This window comes from Salminus brasiliensis, chromosome 11 (assembly GCF_030463535.1).
Source record: "Salminus brasiliensis chromosome 11, fSalBra1.hap2, whole genome shotgun sequence".
Taxonomy (NCBI): domain Eukaryota; kingdom Metazoa; phylum Chordata; class Actinopteri; order Characiformes; family Bryconidae; genus Salminus; species Salminus brasiliensis.
Window position 1 is genome coordinate 32,158,553 of NC_132888.1, and position 12,621 is coordinate 32,171,173.

At 38.6% G+C, this 12,621-nt stretch overlaps 39 pseudogenes; all 39 read right to left on the bottom strand.

Annotated features, from left to right (window-relative positions):
• Positions 1 to 177: 177 nt before the first annotated feature.
• Positions 178 to 306, bottom strand: LOC140566990 (5S ribosomal RNA; annotated as a pseudogene).
• Positions 307 to 491: 185 nt separating this feature from the next.
• LOC140567743 (5S ribosomal RNA) lies at positions 492 to 610 on the bottom strand (annotated as a pseudogene).
• A 185-nt stretch (positions 611 to 795) lies between these two features.
• On the bottom strand, positions 796 to 914 carry LOC140572512 (5S ribosomal RNA; annotated as a pseudogene).
• A 185-nt stretch (positions 915 to 1,099) lies between these two features.
• LOC140572514 (5S ribosomal RNA) lies at positions 1,100 to 1,218 on the bottom strand (annotated as a pseudogene).
• A 185-nt stretch (positions 1,219 to 1,403) lies between these two features.
• LOC140567642 (5S ribosomal RNA) lies at positions 1,404 to 1,522 on the bottom strand (annotated as a pseudogene).
• A 185-nt stretch (positions 1,523 to 1,707) lies between these two features.
• Positions 1,708 to 1,826, bottom strand: LOC140571541 (5S ribosomal RNA; annotated as a pseudogene).
• A 185-nt stretch (positions 1,827 to 2,011) lies between these two features.
• LOC140569510 (5S ribosomal RNA) lies at positions 2,012 to 2,130 on the bottom strand (annotated as a pseudogene).
• Positions 2,131 to 2,315: 185 nt separating this feature from the next.
• On the bottom strand, positions 2,316 to 2,434 carry LOC140571663 (5S ribosomal RNA; annotated as a pseudogene).
• A 222-nt stretch (positions 2,435 to 2,656) lies between these two features.
• On the bottom strand, positions 2,657 to 2,775 carry LOC140571675 (5S ribosomal RNA; annotated as a pseudogene).
• Positions 2,776 to 2,960: 185 nt separating this feature from the next.
• On the bottom strand, positions 2,961 to 3,080 carry LOC140566468 (5S ribosomal RNA; annotated as a pseudogene).
• Positions 3,081 to 3,569: 489 nt separating this feature from the next.
• Positions 3,570 to 3,688, bottom strand: LOC140566780 (5S ribosomal RNA; annotated as a pseudogene).
• A 222-nt stretch (positions 3,689 to 3,910) lies between these two features.
• LOC140566640 (5S ribosomal RNA) lies at positions 3,911 to 4,029 on the bottom strand (annotated as a pseudogene).
• Positions 4,030 to 4,214: 185 nt separating this feature from the next.
• On the bottom strand, positions 4,215 to 4,333 carry LOC140567112 (5S ribosomal RNA; annotated as a pseudogene).
• A 222-nt stretch (positions 4,334 to 4,555) lies between these two features.
• On the bottom strand, positions 4,556 to 4,684 carry LOC140566991 (5S ribosomal RNA; annotated as a pseudogene).
• Positions 4,685 to 4,869: 185 nt separating this feature from the next.
• LOC140567745 (5S ribosomal RNA) lies at positions 4,870 to 4,988 on the bottom strand (annotated as a pseudogene).
• Positions 4,989 to 5,173: 185 nt separating this feature from the next.
• LOC140572515 (5S ribosomal RNA) lies at positions 5,174 to 5,292 on the bottom strand (annotated as a pseudogene).
• A 185-nt stretch (positions 5,293 to 5,477) lies between these two features.
• On the bottom strand, positions 5,478 to 5,596 carry LOC140572516 (5S ribosomal RNA; annotated as a pseudogene).
• Positions 5,597 to 5,781: 185 nt separating this feature from the next.
• On the bottom strand, positions 5,782 to 5,900 carry LOC140567643 (5S ribosomal RNA; annotated as a pseudogene).
• Positions 5,901 to 6,085: 185 nt separating this feature from the next.
• On the bottom strand, positions 6,086 to 6,204 carry LOC140571542 (5S ribosomal RNA; annotated as a pseudogene).
• A 185-nt stretch (positions 6,205 to 6,389) lies between these two features.
• LOC140571889 (5S ribosomal RNA) lies at positions 6,390 to 6,508 on the bottom strand (annotated as a pseudogene).
• Positions 6,509 to 6,693: 185 nt separating this feature from the next.
• Positions 6,694 to 6,812, bottom strand: LOC140566781 (5S ribosomal RNA; annotated as a pseudogene).
• A 222-nt stretch (positions 6,813 to 7,034) lies between these two features.
• On the bottom strand, positions 7,035 to 7,153 carry LOC140566641 (5S ribosomal RNA; annotated as a pseudogene).
• Positions 7,154 to 7,338: 185 nt separating this feature from the next.
• LOC140567113 (5S ribosomal RNA) lies at positions 7,339 to 7,457 on the bottom strand (annotated as a pseudogene).
• Positions 7,458 to 7,679: 222 nt separating this feature from the next.
• LOC140566992 (5S ribosomal RNA) lies at positions 7,680 to 7,808 on the bottom strand (annotated as a pseudogene).
• Positions 7,809 to 7,993: 185 nt separating this feature from the next.
• Positions 7,994 to 8,112, bottom strand: LOC140567746 (5S ribosomal RNA; annotated as a pseudogene).
• A 185-nt stretch (positions 8,113 to 8,297) lies between these two features.
• On the bottom strand, positions 8,298 to 8,416 carry LOC140572517 (5S ribosomal RNA; annotated as a pseudogene).
• A 185-nt stretch (positions 8,417 to 8,601) lies between these two features.
• On the bottom strand, positions 8,602 to 8,720 carry LOC140572518 (5S ribosomal RNA; annotated as a pseudogene).
• A 185-nt stretch (positions 8,721 to 8,905) lies between these two features.
• Positions 8,906 to 9,024, bottom strand: LOC140567644 (5S ribosomal RNA; annotated as a pseudogene).
• Positions 9,025 to 9,209: 185 nt separating this feature from the next.
• LOC140571543 (5S ribosomal RNA) lies at positions 9,210 to 9,328 on the bottom strand (annotated as a pseudogene).
• A 185-nt stretch (positions 9,329 to 9,513) lies between these two features.
• Positions 9,514 to 9,632, bottom strand: LOC140571890 (5S ribosomal RNA; annotated as a pseudogene).
• A 222-nt stretch (positions 9,633 to 9,854) lies between these two features.
• Positions 9,855 to 9,973, bottom strand: LOC140567657 (5S ribosomal RNA; annotated as a pseudogene).
• A 222-nt stretch (positions 9,974 to 10,195) lies between these two features.
• On the bottom strand, positions 10,196 to 10,314 carry LOC140569511 (5S ribosomal RNA; annotated as a pseudogene).
• A 222-nt stretch (positions 10,315 to 10,536) lies between these two features.
• On the bottom strand, positions 10,537 to 10,655 carry LOC140566283 (5S ribosomal RNA; annotated as a pseudogene).
• Positions 10,656 to 10,877: 222 nt separating this feature from the next.
• Positions 10,878 to 10,996, bottom strand: LOC140572426 (5S ribosomal RNA; annotated as a pseudogene).
• Positions 10,997 to 11,181: 185 nt separating this feature from the next.
• On the bottom strand, positions 11,182 to 11,300 carry LOC140569512 (5S ribosomal RNA; annotated as a pseudogene).
• A 222-nt stretch (positions 11,301 to 11,522) lies between these two features.
• LOC140570753 (5S ribosomal RNA) lies at positions 11,523 to 11,641 on the bottom strand (annotated as a pseudogene).
• Positions 11,642 to 11,827: 186 nt separating this feature from the next.
• Positions 11,828 to 11,946, bottom strand: LOC140569513 (5S ribosomal RNA; annotated as a pseudogene).
• Positions 11,947 to 12,131: 185 nt separating this feature from the next.
• LOC140572330 (5S ribosomal RNA) lies at positions 12,132 to 12,250 on the bottom strand (annotated as a pseudogene).
• A 185-nt stretch (positions 12,251 to 12,435) lies between these two features.
• Positions 12,436 to 12,554, bottom strand: LOC140569515 (5S ribosomal RNA; annotated as a pseudogene).
• Between the last annotated feature and the right edge of the window lie 67 nt (positions 12,555 to 12,621).

Here is a 12,621-nt window from a genome sequence, read left to right on the forward strand (position 1 = left end):
CATATTTGTTCAAAACCAAGCAAAAGCATTCCATTTCAACACATCAACATTTAATACACAAAGCATTCCATTTCAACACATCAACATTTACAACACAAAAGAGTTTCAACTACAAATTTGTGCAAAAGATGTAAATAACATGGAAATGTAAGCTTTAATTGTTTGCAGGATTTGAAAAGCTTACAACACCTGGTATTCCCAGACAGTCTCCCATTCAAGTACTAACCAGGCCCAACCCTAGGTAGCTTCTGAGATCAGACGAGATCAGGCGAGATCAGGCATTCTAAGGGTGGAATGGCCGTAAGCAGAAGCACCTTGCAAACTAGAGGATTCAAATTTCATAGCTAAGACCATATTTGTTCAAAACCAAGCAAAAGCATTCCATTTCAACACATCAACATTTACAACACAAAAGAGTTTCAACTACAAATTTGTGCAAAAGATGTAAATAACATGGAAATGTAAGCTTTACTTGTTTGCAGGATTGGAAAAGCTTACAACACCTGATATTCCCAGACAGTCTCCCATTCAATTACTAACCAGGCCCAACCCTAGGTAGCTTCTGAGATCAGACGAGATCAGGCATTCTAAGGGTGGAATGGCCTTAAGCAGAAGCACCTTGCAAACTAGAGGATTCAAATTTCATAGCTAAGACCATATTTGTTCAAAACCAAGCAAAAGCATTCCATTTCAACACATCAACATTTACAACACAAAAGAGTTTCAACTACAAATTTGTGCAAAAGATGTAAATAACATGGAAATGTAAGCTTTAATTGTTTGCAGGATTGGAAAAGCTTACAAAACCTGGTATTCCCAGACAGTCTCCCATTCAAGTACTAACCAGGCCCAACCCTAGGTAGCTTCTGAGATCAGACGAGATCAGGCATTCTAAGGGTGGAATGGCCGTAAGCAGAAGCACCTTGCAAACTAGAGGATTCAAATTTCATAGCTAAGACCATATTTGTTCAAAACCAAGCAAAAGCATTCCATTTCAACACATCAACATTTACAACACAAAAGAGTTTCAACTACAAATTTGTGCAAAAGATGTAAATAACATGGAAATGTAAGCTTTAATTGTTTGCAGGATTGGAAAAGCTTACAAAACCTGGTATTCCCAGACAGTCTCCCATTCAAGTACTAACCAGGCCCAACCCTAGGTAGCTTCTGAGATCAGACGAGATCAGGCATTCTAAGGGTGGAATGGCCGTAAGCAGAAGCACCTTGCAAACTAGAGGATTCAAATTTCATAGCTAAGACCATATTTGTTCAAAACCAAGCAAAAGCATTCCATTTCAACACATCAACATTTACAACACAAAAGAGTTTCAACTACAAATTTGTGCAAAAGATGTAAATAACATGGAAATGTAAGCTTTAATTGTTTGCAGGATTGGAAAAGCTTACAACACCTGATATTCCCAGACAGTCTCCCATTCAATTACTAACCAGGCCCAACCCTAGGAAGCTTCTGAGATCAGACGAGATCAGGCATTCTAAGGGTGGAATGGCCGTAAGCAGAAGCACCTTGCAAACTAGAGGATTCAAATTTCATAGCTAAGACCATATTTGTTCAAAACCAAGCAAAAGCATTCCATTTCAACACATCAACATTTACAACACAAAAGAGTTTCAACTACAAATTTGTGCAAAAGATGTAAATAACATGGAAATGTAAGCTTTAATTGTTTGCAGGATTGGAAAAGCTTACAACACCTGGTATTCCCAGACAGTCTCCCATTCAAGTACTAACCAGGCCCAACCCTAGGTAGCTTCTGAGATCAGACGAGATCAGGCATTCTAAGGGTGGAACGGCCGTAAGCAGAAGCACCTTGCAAACTAGAGGATTCAAATTTCATAGCTAAGACCATATTTGTTCAAAACCAAGCAAAAGCATTCCATTTCAACACATCAACATTTACAACACAAAAGAGTTTCAACTACAAATTTGTGCAAAAGATGTAAATAACATGGAAATGTAAGCTTTAATTGTTTGCAGGATTGGAAAAGCTTACAACACCTGGTATTCCCAGACAGTCTCCCATTCAAGTACTAACCAGGCCCAACCCTAGGTAGCTTCTGAGATCAGACGAGATCAGGCATTCTAAGGGTGGAATGGCCGTAAGCAGAAGCACCTTTCAAACTAGAGGATTCAAATTTCATAGCTAAGACCATATTTGTTCAAAACCAAGCAAAAGCATTCCATTTCAACACATCAACATTTACAACACAAAAGAGTTTCAACTACAAATTTGTGCAAAAGATTTAAATAACATGGAAATGTAAACTTTAATTGTTTGCAGGATTGGAAAAGCTTACAACACCTGGTATTCCCAGACAGTCTCCCATTCAAGTACTAACCAGGCCCAACCCTAGGTAGCTTCTGAGATCAGACGAGATCAGGCGTTCTAAGGGTGGAATGGCCGTAAGCAAAAGAACGTTGCAAACTAGAGGACTCAAATTTCATAGCTAAGACCATATTTGTTCAAAACCAAGCAAAAGCATTCCATTTCAACACATCAACATTTACAACACAAAGCATTCCATTTCAACACATCAACATTTACAACACAAAAGAGTTTCATCTACAAATTTGTGCAAAAGATGTAAATAACATGGAAATGTAAGCTTTAATTGTTTGCAGGATTGGAAAAGCTTACAACACCTGGTATTCCCAGACAGTCTCCCATTCAAGTACTAACCAGGCCCAACCCTAGGTAGCTTCTGAGATCAGACGAGATCAGGCGTTCTAAGGGTGGAATGGCCGTAAGCAAAAGAACGTTGCAAACTAGAGGACTCAAATTTCATAGCTAAGACCATATTTGTTCAAAACCAAGCAAAAGCATTCCATTTCAACACATCAACATTTACAACACAAAAGAGTTTCAACTACAAATTTGTGCAAAAGATGTAAATAACATGGAAATGTAAGCTTTAATTGTTTGCAGGATTGGAAAAGCTTACAACACCTGGTATTCCCAGACAGTCTCCCATTCAAGTACTAACCAGGCCCAACCCAATGGTAGCTTCTGAGATCAGACGAGATCAGGCATTCTAAGGGTGGAATGGCCGTAAGCAGAAGCACTTAGCAAACTAGAGGATTCAAATTTCATAGCTAAGACCATATTTGTTCAAAACCAAGCAAAAGCATTCCATTTCAACACATCAACATTTACCACACAAAAGAGTGTCAACTACAAATAAGTGCAAAAGATATAAATAACATGGAAGTGTAAGCTTTAATTGTTTGCAGGATTGGAAAAGCTTACAACACCTGGTATTCCCAGACAGTCTTCCAATCAAGTACTAAACAGGCCCAATCCTAGGTAGCTTCTGAGATCAGACGAGATCAGGGATTCTAAGGGTGGAACGGCCATAAGGAGAAGCACCTAGCAAACTAGAGGATTCAAATTTTATAGCTAAGACCATATTTGTTCAAAACCAAGCAAAAGCATTCCATTTCAACACATCAACATTTACAACACAAAAGAGTTTCAACTACAAATTTGTGCAAAAGATATAAATAACATGGAAATGTAAGCTTTAATTGTTTGCAGGATTGGAAAAGCTTACAACACCTGATATTCCCAGACAGTCTCCCATGCAAGTACTAACCAGGCCCAACCCTAGGTAGCTTCTGAGATCAGACGAGATCAGGCATTCTAAGGGTGGAATGGCCTTAAGCAGACGCACCTTGCAAACTAGAGGATTCAAATTTCATAGCTAAGACCATATTTGTTCAAAACCAAGCAAAAGCATTCCATTTCAACACATCAACATTTACAACACAAAGCATTCCATTTCAACACATCAACATTTACAACACAAAAGAGTTTCATCTACAAATTTGTGCAAAAGATGTAAATAACATGGAAATGTAAGCTTTAATTGTTTGTAGGATTGGAAAAGCTTACAACACCTGGTATTCCCAGACAGTCTCCCATTCAAGTACTAACCAGGCCCAACTCTAGGTAGCTTCTGAGATCAGACGAGATCAGGCATTCTAAGGATGGAATGGCCGCAAGCAGAAGCACCTTGCAAACTAGAGGATTCAAATTTCATAGCTAAGACCATATTTGTTCAAAACCAAGCAAAAACATTCCATTTCAACACATCAACATTTACAACACAAAAGAGTTTCAACTACAAATTTGTGCAAAAGATGTAAATAACATGGAAATGTAAGCTTTAATTGTTTGCAGGATTGGAAAAGCTTACAACACCTGATATTCCCAGACAGTCTCCCATTCAAGTACTATCCAGGCCCAACCCTAGGTAGCTTCTGAGATCAGACGAGATGAGGCATTCTAAGGGTGGAATGGCCGTAAGCAGAAGCACCTTGCAAACTAGAGGATTCAAATTTCATAGCTAAGACCATATTTGTTCAAAACCAAGCAAAAGCATTCCATTTCAACACATCAACATTTAATACACAAAGCATTCCATTTCAACACATCAACATTTACAACACAAAAGAGTTTCAACTACAAATTTGTGCAAAAGATGTAAATAACATGGAAATGTAAGCTTTAATTGTTTGCAGGATTTGAAAAGCTTACAACACCTGGTATTCCCAGACAGTCTCCCATTCAAGTACTAACCAGGCCCAACCCTAGGTAGCTTCTGAGATCAGACGAGATCAGGCGAGATCAGGCATTCTAAGGGTGGAATGGCCGTAAGCAGAAGCACCTTGCAAACTAGAGGATTCAAATTTCATAGCTAAGACCATATTTGTTCAAAACCAAGCAAAAGCATTCCATTTCAACACATCAACATTTACAACACAAAAGAGTTTCAACTACAAATTTGTGCAAAAGATGTAAATAACATGGAAATGTAAGCTTTACTTGTTTGCAGGATTGGAAAAGCTTACAACACCTGATATTCCCAGACAGTCTCCCATTCAATTACTAACCAGGCCCAACCCTAGGTAGCTTCTGAGATCAGACGAGATCAGGCATTCTAAGGGTGGAATGGCCTTAAGCAGAAGCACCTTGCAAACTAGAGGATTCAAATTTCATAGCTAAGACCATATTTGTTCAAAACCAAGCAAAAGCATTCCATTTCAACACATCAACATTTACAACACAAAAGAGTTTCAACTACAAATTTGTGCAAAAGATGTAAATAACATGGAAATGTAAGCTTTAATTGTTTGCAGGATTGGAAAAGCTTACAAAACCTGGTATTCCCAGACAGTCTCCCATTCAAGTACTAACCAGGCCCAACCCTAGGTAGCTTCTGAGATCAGACGAGATCAGGCATTCTAAGGGTGGAATGGCCGTAAGCAGAAGCACCTTGCAAACTAGAGGATTCAAATTTCATAGCTAAGACCATATTTGTTCAAAACCAAGCAAAAGCATTCCATTTCAACACATCAACATTTACAACACAAAAGAGTTTCAACTACAAATTTGTGCAAAAGATGTAAATAACATGGAAATGTAAGCTTTAATTGTTTGCAGGATTGGAAAAGCTTACAAAACCTGGTATTCCCAGACAGTCTCCCATTCAAGTACTAACCAGGCCCAACCCTAGGTAGCTTCTGAGATCAGACGAGATCAGGCATTCTAAGGGTGGAATGGCCGTAAGCAGAAGCACCTTGCAAACTAGAGGATTCAAATTTCATAGCTAAGACCATATTTGTTCAAAACCAAGCAAAAGCATTCCATTTCAACACATCAACATTTACAACACAAAAGAGTTTCAACTACAAATTTGTGCAAAAGATGTAAATAACATGGAAATGTAAGCTTTAATTGTTTGCAGGATTGGAAAAGCTTACAACACCTGATATTCCCAGACAGTCTCCCATTCAATTACTAACCAGGCCCAACCCTAGGAAGCTTCTGAGATCAGACGAGATCAGGCATTCTAAGGGTGGAATGGCCGTAAGCAGAAGCACCTTGCAAACTAGAGGATTCAAATTTCATAGCTAAGACCATATTTGTTCAAAACCAAGCAAAAGCATTCCATTTCAACACATCAACATTTACAACACAAAAGAGTTTCAACTACAAATTTGTGCAAAAGATGTAAATAACATGGAAATGTAAGCTTTAATTGTTTGCAGGATTGGAAAAGCTTACAACACCTGGTATTCCCAGACAGTCTCCCATTCAAGTACTAACCAGGCCCAACCCTAGGTAGCTTCTGAGATCAGACGAGATCAGGCATTCTAAGGGTGGAACGGCCGTAAGCAGAAGCACCTTGCAAACTAGAGGATTCAAATTTCATAGCTAAGACCATATTTGTTCAAAACCAAGCAAAAGCATTCCATTTCAACACATCAACATTTACAACACAAAAGAGTTTCAACTACAAATTTGTGCAAAAGATGTAAATAACATGGAAATGTAAGCTTTAATTGTTTGCAGGATTGGAAAAGCTTACAACACCTGGTATTCCCAGACAGTCTCCCATTCAAGTACTAACCAGGCCCAACCCTAGGTAGCTTCTGAAATCAGACGAGATCAGGCATTCTAAGGGTGGAATGGCCGTAAGCAGAAGCACCTTGCAAACTAGAGGATTCAAATTTTATAGCTAAGACCATATTTGTTCAAAACCAAGCAAAAGCATTCCATTTCAACACATCAACATTTACAACACAAAAGAGTTTCAACTACAAATTTGTGCAAAAGATATAAATAACATGGAAATGTAAGCTTTAATTGTTTGCAGGATTGGAAAAGCTTACAACACCTGATATTCCCAGACAGTCTCCCATGCAAGTACTAACCAGGCCCAACCCTAGGTAGCTTCTGAGATCAGACGAGATCAGGCATTCTAAGGGTGGAATGGCCTTAAGCAGACGCACCTTGCAAACTAGAGGATTCAAATTTCATAGCTAAGACCATATTTGTTCAAAACCAAGCAAAAGCATTCCATTTCAACACATCAACATTTACAACACAAAGCATTCCATTTCAACACATCAACATTTACAACACAAAAGAGTTTCATCTACAAATTTGTGCAAAAGATGTAAATAACATGGAAATGTAAGCTTTAATTGTTTGTAGGATTGGAAAAGCTTACAACACCTGGTATTCCCAGACAGTCTCCCATTCAAGTACTAACCAGGCCCAACTCTAGGTAGCTTCTGAGATCAGACGAGATCAGGCATTCTAAGGATGGAATGGCCGCAAGCAGAAGCACCTTGCAAACTAGAGGATTCAAATTTCATAGCTAAGACCATATTTGTTCAAAACCAAGCAAAAACATTCCATTTCAACACATCAACATTTACAACACAAAAGAGTTTCAACTACAAATTTGTGCAAAAGATGTAAATAACATGGAAATGTAAGCTTTAATTGTTTGCAGGATTGGAAAAGCTTACAACACCTGATATTCCCAGACAGTCTCCCATTCAAGTACTATCCAGGCCCAACCCTAGGTAGCTTCTGAGATCAGACGAGATGAGGCATTCTAAGGGTGGAATGGCCGTAAGCAGAAGCACCTTGCAAACTAGAGGATTCAAATTTCATAGCTAAGACCATATTTGTTCAAAACCAAGCAAAAGCATTCCATTTCAACACATCAACATTTAATACACAAAGCATTCCATTTCAACACATCAACATTTACAACACAAAAGAGTTTCAACTACAAATTTGTGCAAAAGATGTAAATAACATGGAAATGTAAGCTTTAATTGTTTGCAGGATTTGAAAAGCTTACAACACCTGGTATTCCCAGACAGTCTCCCATTCAAGTACTAACCAGGCCCAACCCTAGGTAGCTTCTGAGATCAGACGAGATCAGGCGAGATCAGGCATTCTAAGGGTGGAATGGCCGTAAGCAGAAGCACCTTGCAAACTAGAGGATTCAAATTTCATAGCTAAGACCATATTTGTTCAAAACCAAGCAAAAGCATTCCATTTCAACACATCAACATTTACAACACAAAAGAGTTTCAACTACAAATTTGTGCAAAAGATGTAAATAACATGGAAATGTAAGCTTTACTTGTTTGCAGGATTGGAAAAGCTTACAACACCTGATATTCCCAGACAGTCTCCCATTCAATTACTAACCAGGCCCAACCCTAGGTAGCTTCTGAGATCAGACGAGATCAGGCATTCTAAGGGTGGAATGGCCTTAAGCAGAAGCACCTTGCAAACTAGAGGATTCAAATTTCATAGCTAAGACCATATTTGTTCAAAACCAAGCAAAAGCATTCCATTTCAACACATCAACATTTACAACACAAAAGAGTTTCAACTACAAATTTGTGCAAAAGATGTAAATAACATGGAAATGTAAGCTTTAATTGTTTGCAGGATTGGAAAAGCTTACAAAACCTGGTATTCCCAGACAGTCTCCCATTCAAGTACTAACCAGGCCCAACCCTAGGTAGCTTCTGAGATCAGACGAGATCAGGCATTCTAAGGGTGGAATGGCCGTAAGCAGAAGCACCTTGCAAACTAGAGGATTCAAATTTCATAGCTAAGACCATATTTGTTCAAAACCAAGCAAAAGCATTCCATTTCAACACATCAACATTTACAACACAAAAGAGTTTCAACTACAAATTTGTGCAAAAGATGTAAATAACATGGAAATGTAAGCTTTAATTGTTTGCAGGATTGGAAAAGCTTACAAAACCTGGTATTCCCAGACAGTCTCCCATTCAAGTACTAACCAGGCCCAACCCTAGGTAGCTTCTGAGATCAGACGAGATCAGGCATTCTAAGGGTGGAATGGCCGTAAGCAGAAGCACCTTGCAAACTAGAGGATTCAAATTTCATAGCTAAGACCATATTTGTTCAAAACCAAGCAAAAGCATTCCATTTCAACACATCAACATTTACAACACAAAAGAGTTTCAACTACAAATTTGTGCAAAAGATGTAAATAACATGGAAATGTAAGCTTTAATTGTTTGCAGGATTGGAAAAGCTTACAACACCTGATATTCCCAGACAGTCTCCCATTCAATTACTAACCAGGCCCAACCCTAGGAAGCTTCTGAGATCAGACGAGATCAGGCATTCTAAGGGTGGAATGGCCGTAAGCAGAAGCACCTTGCAAACTAGAGGATTCAAATTTCATAGCTAAGACCATATTTGTTCAAAACCAAGCAAAAGCATTCCATTTCAACACATCAACATTTACAACACAAAAGAGTTTCAACTACAAATTTGTGCAAAAGATGTAAATAACATGGAAATGTAAGCTTTAATTGTTTGCAGGATTGGAAAAGCTTACAACACCTGGTATTCCCAGACAGTCTCCCATTCAAGTACTAACCAGGCCCAACCCTAGGTAGCTTCTGAGATCAGACGAGATCAGGCATTCTAAGGGTGGAACGGCCGTAAGCAGAAGCACCTTGCAAACTAGAGGATTCAAATTTCATAGCTAAGACCATATTTGTTCAAAACCAAGCAAAAGCATTCCATTTCAACACATCAACATTTACAACACAAAAGAGTTTCAACTACAAATTTGTGCAAAAGATGTAAATAACATGGAAATGTAAGCTTTAATTGTTTGCAGGATTGGAAAAGCTTACAACACCTGGTATTCCCAGACAGTCTCCCATTCAAGTACTAACCAGGCCCAACCCTAGGTAGCTTCTGAAATCAGACGAGATCAGGCATTCTAAGGGTGGAATGGCCGTAAGCAGAAGCACCTTGCAAACTAGAGGATTCAAATTTTATAGCTAAGACCATATTTGTTCAAAACCAAGCAAAAGCATTCCATTTCAACACATCAACATTTACAACACAAAGCATTCCATTTCAACACATCAACATTTACAACACAAAAGAGTTTCATCTACAAATTTGTGCAAAAGATGTAAATAACATGGAAATGTAAGCTTTAATTGTTTGCAGGATTGGAAAAGCTTAAAACACCTGATATTCCCAGACAGTCTCCCATTCAAGCACTAACCAGGCCCAACCCTAGGTAGCTTCTGAGATCAGACGAGATCAGGCATTCTAAGGGTGGAATGGCCGTAAGCAGAAGCACCTTGCAAACTAGAGGATTCAAATTTCATAGCTAAGACCATATTTGTTCAAAACCAAGCAAAAGCATTCCATTTCAACACATCAACATTTACAACACAAAGCATTCCATTTCAACACATCAACATTTACAACACAAAAGAGTTTCAACTACAAATTTGTGCAAAAGATGTAAATAACATGGAAATGTAACCTTTAATTGTTTGCAGGATTGGAAAAGCTTACAACACCTGGTATTCCCAGACAGTCTCCCATTCAAGTACTAACCAGGCCCAACCCTAGGTAGCTTCTGAGATCAGACGAGATCAGGCATTCTAAGGGTGGAATGGCCGTAAGCAGAAGCACCTTGCAAACTAGAGGATTCAAATTTCATAGCTAAGACCATATTTGTTCAAAACCAAGCAAAAGCATTCCATTTCAACACATCAACATTTACAATACAAAGCATTCCATTTCAACACATCAACATTTACAACACAAAAGAGTTTCATGTACAAATTTGTGCAAAAGATGTAAATAACATGGAAATGTAAGCTTTAATTGTTTGCAGGATTGGAAAAGCTTAAAACACCTGATATTCCCAGACAGTCTCCCATTCAAGTACTAACCAGGCCCAACCCTAGGTAGCTTCTGAGATCAGACGAGATCAGGCATTCTAAGGGTGGAATGGCCGTAAGCAGAAGCACCTTGCAAACTAGAGGATTCAAATTTCATAGCTAAGATCATATTTGTTCAAAACCAAGCAAAAGCATTCCATTTCAACACATCAACATTTACAACACAAAGCATTCCATTTCAACACATCAACATTTACAACACAAAAGAGTTTCATCTACAAATTTGTGCAAAAGATGTAAATAACATGGAAATGTAAGCTTTAATTGTTTGCAGGATTGGAAAAGCTTACAACACCTAGCATTCCCAGACAGTCTCCCATTCAAGTACTAACCAGGCCCAACCCTAGGTAGCTTCTGAGATCAGACGAGATCAGGCATTCTAAGGGTGGAATGGCCGTAAGCAAAAGCACCTTCCAAACTAGAGGATTCAAATTTCATAGCTAAGACCATATTTGTTCAAAACCAAGCAAAAGCATTCCATTTCAACACATCAACATTTACAACACAAAAGAGTTTCAACTACAAATTTGTGCAAAAGATGTAAATAACATGGAAATGTAAGCTTTAATTGTTTGCAGGATTGGAAAAGCTTACAACACCTGGTATTCCCAGACAGTCTCCCATTCAAGTACTAACCAGGCCCAACCCTAGGTAGCTTCTGAGATCAGACGAGATCAGGCATTCTAAGGGTGGAATGGCCGTAAGCAGAAGCACCTTGCAAACTAGAGGATTCAAATTTCATAGCTAAGACCATATTTGTTCAAAACCAAGCAAAAGCATTCCATTTCAACACATCAACATTTACAACACAAAGCATTCCATTTCAACACATCAACATTTACAACACAAAAGAGTTTCATCTACAAATTTGTGCAAAAGATGTAAATAACATGGAAATGTAAGCTTTAATTGTTTGCAGGATTGGAAAAGCTTACAACACCTGATATTCCCAGACAGTCTCCCATTCAAGTACTAACCAGGCCCAACCCTAGGTAGCTTCTGAGATCAGACGAGATCAGGCATTCTAAGGGTGGAATGGCCGTAAGCAGAAGCACCTTGCAAACCTAGAGGATTCAAATTTCATAGCTAAGACCATATTTGTTCAAAACCAAGCAAAAGCATTCCATTTCAACACATCAACATTTACAACACAAAAGAGTTTCAACTACAAATTTGTGCAAAAGATGTAAATAACATGGAAATGTAAGCTTTAATTGTTTGCAGGATTGGAAAAGCTTACAACACCTGGTATTCCCAGACAGTCTCCCATTCAAGTACTAACCAGGCCCAACCCTAGGTAGCTTCTGAGATCAGACGAGATCAGGCATTCTAAGGGTGGAATGGCCGTAAGCAGAAGCACCTTGCAAACTAGAGGATTCAAATTTCATAGCTAAGACCATATTTGTTCAAAACCAAGCAAAAGCATTCCATTTCAACACATCAACATTTACAACACAAAAGAGTTTCAACTACAAATTTGTGCAAAAGATGTAAATAACATGGAAATGTAAGCTTTAATTGTTTGCAGGATTGGAAAAGCTTACAACACCTGGTATTCCCAGACAGTCTCCCATTCAAGTACTAACCAGGCCCAACCCTAGGTAGCTTCTGAGATCAGACGAGATCATGCATTCTAAGGGTGGAATGGCCGTAAGCAGAAGCACCTTGCAAACTAGAGGATTCAAATTTCATAGCTAAGACCATATTTGTTCAAAACCAAGCAAAAGCATTCCATTTCAACACATCAACATTTACAACACAAAAGAGTTTCAACTACAAATTTGTGCAAAAGATGTAAATAACATGGAAATGTAAGCTTTAATTGTTTGCAGGATTGGAAAAGCTTACAACACCTGGTATTCCCAGACAGTCTCCCATTCAAGTACTAACCAGGCCCAACCCTAGGTAGCTTCTGAGATCAGACGAGATCAGGCATTCTAAGGGTGGAATGGCCGTAAGCAGAAGCACCTTGCAAACCTAGAGGATTCAAATTTCATAGCTAAGACCATATTTGTTCAAAACCAAGC